Consider the following 6,000-nt stretch of genomic DNA (forward strand, 5'->3'; position numbering starts at 1 on the left):
AGAATTGTCATGGGCACCAACAGCATCCCAAAAGTGCTGTGTTCTCTCAGTCTTTTCCCATCCTCTTCACTTTCCTCCTCTGTGCACATCTTGCAGTCACAGAGGAAGCAATTAGGAGTGACCAGAACCAAGTCTTCCCTCTTGCCTTTGTTGCTTGACAAAACAAGAGCTTTAAGCCACATCCTCTCTTTGAAAAAGCAAGTTGTGATTATGTTTGCTTTGCTTAATTACTCAATTTCAATTTCAAAATGCTTATTCTTGGTTTTGATCTATTTCTCCTGTGTATCCTAATCAGGATGTTTTGAAACCTTGGCATGAATTTTTCAGTGCATTACCCCTCGACTCCAAGCCCTGCAAGGTGACAAGCTGTTCGGTGTCACACAGCGAGAAGCTCAGGTTTAATGCTCCTGTTCATTTGTTCAGTTAGTTCCTCACACGCTCCTACAAACAGGAACTCCTGCCTGCATGGGGCACAGGCAGTGCAAGGTGCCAGAGGAGCTCTGCAGGGAAGCCACTGTCACTTAGGGGTGCCCATGGCCACACTAAAACTGATCCACAGGGGTCTGCAGGAGGTGACATGGCAGTGCAGCTCCAGCTACAATGCAAGGAGCTGGGTATGATGCTGCTAATGGAGAAAAGATTCCAGGACAAACTCCCAGTTTAGTCAAAGGTCTGCTGGGGTCTTTCCTCTGACATCAATAGGGGTTTCAGGAGAACACTCATTTTGTGTCCCTATTTCTTCTGCTCCCTGCTGTTCTGTGGGATTTACAATCTGACATACACTCTGTGGGAAGAAACTGTGAAATATGGAGACTTCCTGTGGCAACTGCTTCTGCAGGCTGGTATGTTTCAGGGAAGTTAGTGATGCCTTTGAATACTGGCCCCCACAAGCTGTGCTGTAAGCACAGTACATGCTCATTGTACCATTTTTCCAGCTACTTGGAAAGCCCTAGCCTTGTGTTACAGTAACAGGTTGTGGAAATAGTCACAGCAGAATGCCAAGACCTGAGCTCACCCAAAAGCATAGCACAGGCAAGGTAGGGGTAGTGGTTCTCTGAACACTGAAACATGAGGGGAAAAAATGGAATACGCATAGAAAATGCTTCTTGTACAAACAAGCTTGGGTGGAAAAGCTGAGGAAGAACATTTCTGAGGTTCATCTTTGCCTGTCAAAAGAGGTGTCTGAGGTCAAAGCTTACCTTCACTTCAGTTACTCCTGAATGTAGGAAAGTGTTAGGTGCTTTCTGTGAACAGACAGGGTAGCATCATAGTACATGAGCTTTCTGAACGCAATTTTATCTTCTTTATGGAAAAAGTCCTCAGCGTGGTTGGACAACTCTCAGGTCACATAAAGAGTAACAAGTAGCCACACATGTGTGTTCCTTAACTCTTACACCCACCCAAGACCACTTGTGATGTGGTTTGGGCAATGTGCTGCTGCCTTTGCCAGGAATGGCAATGGGCACAAGGGCACACTGGAAAATGCTGAGGGTTAAGTCACCCTGTTCCCTGTCCCATGAGATGGGGTCCCATCTCCACCAGTGTTGTGCCACATCCATATGCAAGACAGCCTGCCCACACTCAACCCAGCTCAGCGCTGCCTGTTCCCATTCATCATTAATCTGCTCGGCCAAACAAATGCTGTAACAGCCAAAAGTAGTTTTGTACCTGAGGCTGATGTCATTTTCCTCAGCAAGCTGGTATTTCTAATACTATCTTAGTCTGAAAAAGTGTTAAAATCTCTGGCCTGTTACCAGTTAAATCCTCAGCCTAGAGAAAAGGTGCAGGAGGAACCATATAGGTATAGATCAAGAGCTAGAAACAATTCCATAGGCAGGGTGATGAGGATCTCAGGAGCAGGTCCCACTGAACAGCTGATGGTCTCACTGATAGCACAAACACCTCAGCCCAAAAGCAGCCTCTTCCCAGCCCAGCCTGCCCTAGTCAATACCCACAGCCACTGGGACTGACGCACTGGATCTATCATTGAAGTGCAAAGAGAGCAAGGGAGAAAGGGAGGCAACGGTGCACATGCTTTTCTTACAGTGATAGCATGTATGTTTTTCTTACAGCAACACTGTGCTCCTCGGTTTTATTTTCTGTTTTGTTCTCTTTTGTGTCTCATGTCTGTGCTTGCAGGAACCACCTTATAGCTACCATGTGTAAATAAATCACCTATCCAAGTGTTGCTTCCTGCCAGATGCCTCCAAGCCCCATGTCATGCCCTTCACTGCTGCACCCCATGGTGGGGTGCTTCAGTGTGACACCAGTTAGAGATACACAGCAGGGACTGGACTGCCAGAGCCCATGTTAGCGCATGCTGAAAGCACTGAGTGGCAAGTACAGCAGGAACCCAGCATGGAGGTAGCCACCTTCCACTGGTACTATCCTTGGTCAGGCCCTGCCTGGGGCCCCCTCCTGTCTGAGCTAGCCTGCAAGCTAGAGCTGGGGCAGGCACACAGCTAAGATGTTCCCTTCGTCCAGCAGTTTTGTGACCTGTGCCAGATGTGTTGAATTGAACCCACCCTACAGTTCACGGTGCAGACCTGGGATGAGGCCAAATCTCTGCTTCCCAGCTTAGCACCCAGAGGAGCTGCTTGCCAGGGGTGCCCTAGCCCCTGAAATTGCAGCAGCAGGTGACAGCTCCATGGTTCCTCTATGTCCCCTGCTGTGCAGAAACATCCGATCCCCATAGCCTGGTCCCCAGTGACTCAGATGCTTCTGAGGCAGCAGAGTGCATCAGCTGCACAGCACAGCACTGACAGATATGCTAGGGAGAGGAACAGCCGGGGAGAGCCGAGGCACAGCCAGAGGCTCCCGACGTGAGACAGCTTATTTTTAGAGTGCTGTAGCAGTGAGGATATGGCAGGAGCCGCTTCCCTCCCGTCACTCTGACGCCATCACCCACCACCCACATGCCCGCTAAGTGGGTTATCAGAACCCATCAGGCTGCCGGGGAGAGGGGAAAAAGACATAAAGGTCACCTCTCCCCGTGCCAATAGACAGCAGCATGCATTCAGTGCTGTGGTATCTGTTAATGGACTTTGGTTTAAAGTGCTGAAGGTGGCTTGTGCAAAATGTCCTCTTCCTGCCCTCAGAGCTCCAGGACCAGCTGTAAGTCACTGTCCTCCCAAATCCATGACATATCCCACAGCTACAGCACTTAGAGAGGGCTTTCCTCTGTCTCAGCTGATAAAGCATTTTCTGTATCCCTGATCTTCCCCTGACCTGTCATTATCCTTTCCTCTCTGCTAGACATTGCTAAAATCACTGTGATCCCAGCTACCCTCCCTCTTCTCAGCTGCCTTCTGTCATTTTAATTTTCTCATCTGACAAAAAATTCACACTTGCCTGAGATGTTTATGTGTCCTTTGTGCCACAGTAACGGGACTCAAGCGGTGTTGTTATCCTCATCTAACACAGGGAAACAGTGCAAACTCTCCAGCACCACAGCAGGGAGACACAAGCAACATGCTTAACACAGCAGAGACCATCCCAGTCCTTCAAACCTCAGGGTCACACTTTTCCCTCCTTTCCTACTTTTCCTTCACTTTGGATTCAGTCACTGACCCACACAGACCTCACTCCTCCCAGTCCCCATCCTGCATGTCCTTCCAGCAGAGAGTCCTAGCCCATTCCGTTACACTTTTCTCACACATTTTCCTTCCTCCAACTTGCCTTTTAGAATCTCTGGCACCAGCCAGGGTTTTGGTGAAGCAGCACATCTCTGCTCATCATCTGCCTGACCATCTGCTTGAGAGAGCGCTGGGCAAGGCGTGCTTCTGCAGAGATTTGTAGACTGAAGGCCAGAATGAACCAGCATGATCTAGGTCAGCTGCATAATAAATGCCGTAGACAACCAGGCAGCAATTCCCACAGCAAGTCCATCATCTTTGTACTATCAAAATGTGTAACTTTACAGGGAGAGGACAGCTAAGTTTTGCAAATCTTAATGGCCACATATGTGAAGACTGTGAAGTCTTGGGAGAGCAGCAGTTACTCAGTACATGTGCATAGACAGCCAGCATTTTAAGCTATATAGATCATGTATATAATCCCATAAAACATGTTGAAATTCCTAAATGTCTCATTCCAGAAAATAACACCTGTCTCCTGAGGGAGAGGTACAACATCCAGGAGCTGGTGCTGTGTATAAACCCAAAGCATTGTAAGAGAAACCACTATTCAAGCCAGCCCAAACACTGCTTGGAGAAGACCTAGCACCACTCATGACAACAGGAGCAAATGCCACCTTGCCCTGCAGCCCACGGCTCACAAGCCCTTCAAGCCCCATTATTAAGGTTACCCCCAAGAATACTCTGCAGCTACTGATCCTGAGCAGCTGTACACTCCCAAGCACAGATCCAGCTTTGCTCCCAGCCACCAAAAAGCTGCCATTTCAGCTCACCTAACCTGGAAACATAGCACCATTCCTTAGCCTCAGGTGACTGCAGAACCTGAAAAACTGTAAGCTAGATGGAATTCTGCTATATGCTCTGTTCCCACCCAAGGAGTACATGACAACACAGGGGTATTTGCCCAGCCCTAGCTCTACTTAGTTGTTCTGCGTATCTTCATTTTAATCCTGAATTCCAGTAACACTGCCAGATGGATGCAGGAAAGACTAAGTCTGCATCCCACAGCCATAACCAGTAGACTTGTATTTGGCCCCAGCAATAAGCTAGCTCTTACCAGCTCAAGTCAGATCTCGCTGAAAGTCTTCTTGAAAGCCCAATTATAGCCCAAATCACTAAAAGTAACATTAGCCTGGAGAGGTCTGGAACTTCCCTCCTCAGTATCAGAAACACCTAAACTGAAACCCAGCAGCAGGGGTCTAACCTCTACTGCAGAGCCTGAGGTGGGGTTAGAGGGGGTGATTTAATGAGCCAGTTGTCTCCCTGAATAAAGGACAAGAAAACCTAATAGATGTAAACTCATTTTAAAAGTGCATAAAAGTATTAATTATCCTTACAGTTGTAAATACAGCCTTTTAGTCAAAGAATTGGTGCTGTTTAAAATATCACTAATGCTTCCTCAGCACAAGCTGAATCTCTTTAACAAATACAGTGTGATAAATGGTGTTTGGTTAGATATCTAGACACGAGAACATACTGCAGGCATCTCTGTGAAGTGCTTTTTGTATCACTAAAGACAAATGGCTTCAGCATCTCTCCTGGTAGAAGCTGACATCTTGCAGATAGTTCACTTGGGCCTCCCACAGAGAAGAACATTGAGAAGCAACACGTAGAGCTCTCCACTGCAAGCTGATGGGAGAATGCTGGTGTGCCAGGCTGCTATGCAATTTATGTCCAAGAATGTTCTTGTAATTAGACAATCTCTTAAATACTGTGGAATAAATAAAAGGGTCCTACAAATCTTTATCTGCAGGTTTCTTGCTTAGTAAAAAGACACATTGCCCGTGGTCAAAGAGAATTGATTTTGATAATTTGGTATTTAGTCCCATATTTTAGTATTTTGAAGAATCAATATACTCTAAAGAGCATGGCAATTTACTAGCTCTGGCAAGTTCCTTTCTTTAAGGACAAACATAAGTCAAGTAGTGATTGACTGTTGACTTAATTGATTTAGCAATACTGATGGGTATTTCTCTTGAAAGACACTTCTTAAACTGCTTTCCCTCTCTGTACCTCTGGGCTTAGACTCTCAGTTACCACAGGGAACAGGCAATGTGTGGTAACTGACCCCATGCATGCTTCGTCTCATCTAAACATGAGCTATTTGAGTTAGCTCAGTCCTCTTTCCTACAGTCCTATACCAGTGTTGAGAGCAAGAAACAGCAGATGCATTCAGATCATTTCCTTCGAATAGAGCAGCTGAGCCACATCCAAGTGACTAAGTTCAGATAAATTGAGTCATCAGATGCCCACTTAAAACAAATCAGTTTAGAATGGCTATGCTGCATTTGTCAGTGGTTTAATGCACTAGAAGAGTATTTAGAAGACAGGGCTAATTTCCTAGTCCTTGAAGAACAACACTGAG

Source organism: Neopsephotus bourkii, unplaced genomic scaffold, assembly GCF_033783945.1.
Source record: "Neopsephotus bourkii isolate Nb327-2 ecotype Australia unplaced genomic scaffold, CSIRO-AGI_Nbou_v1 NB_53, whole genome shotgun sequence".
Taxonomy (NCBI): domain Eukaryota; kingdom Metazoa; phylum Chordata; class Aves; order Psittaciformes; family Psittacidae; genus Neopsephotus; species Neopsephotus bourkii.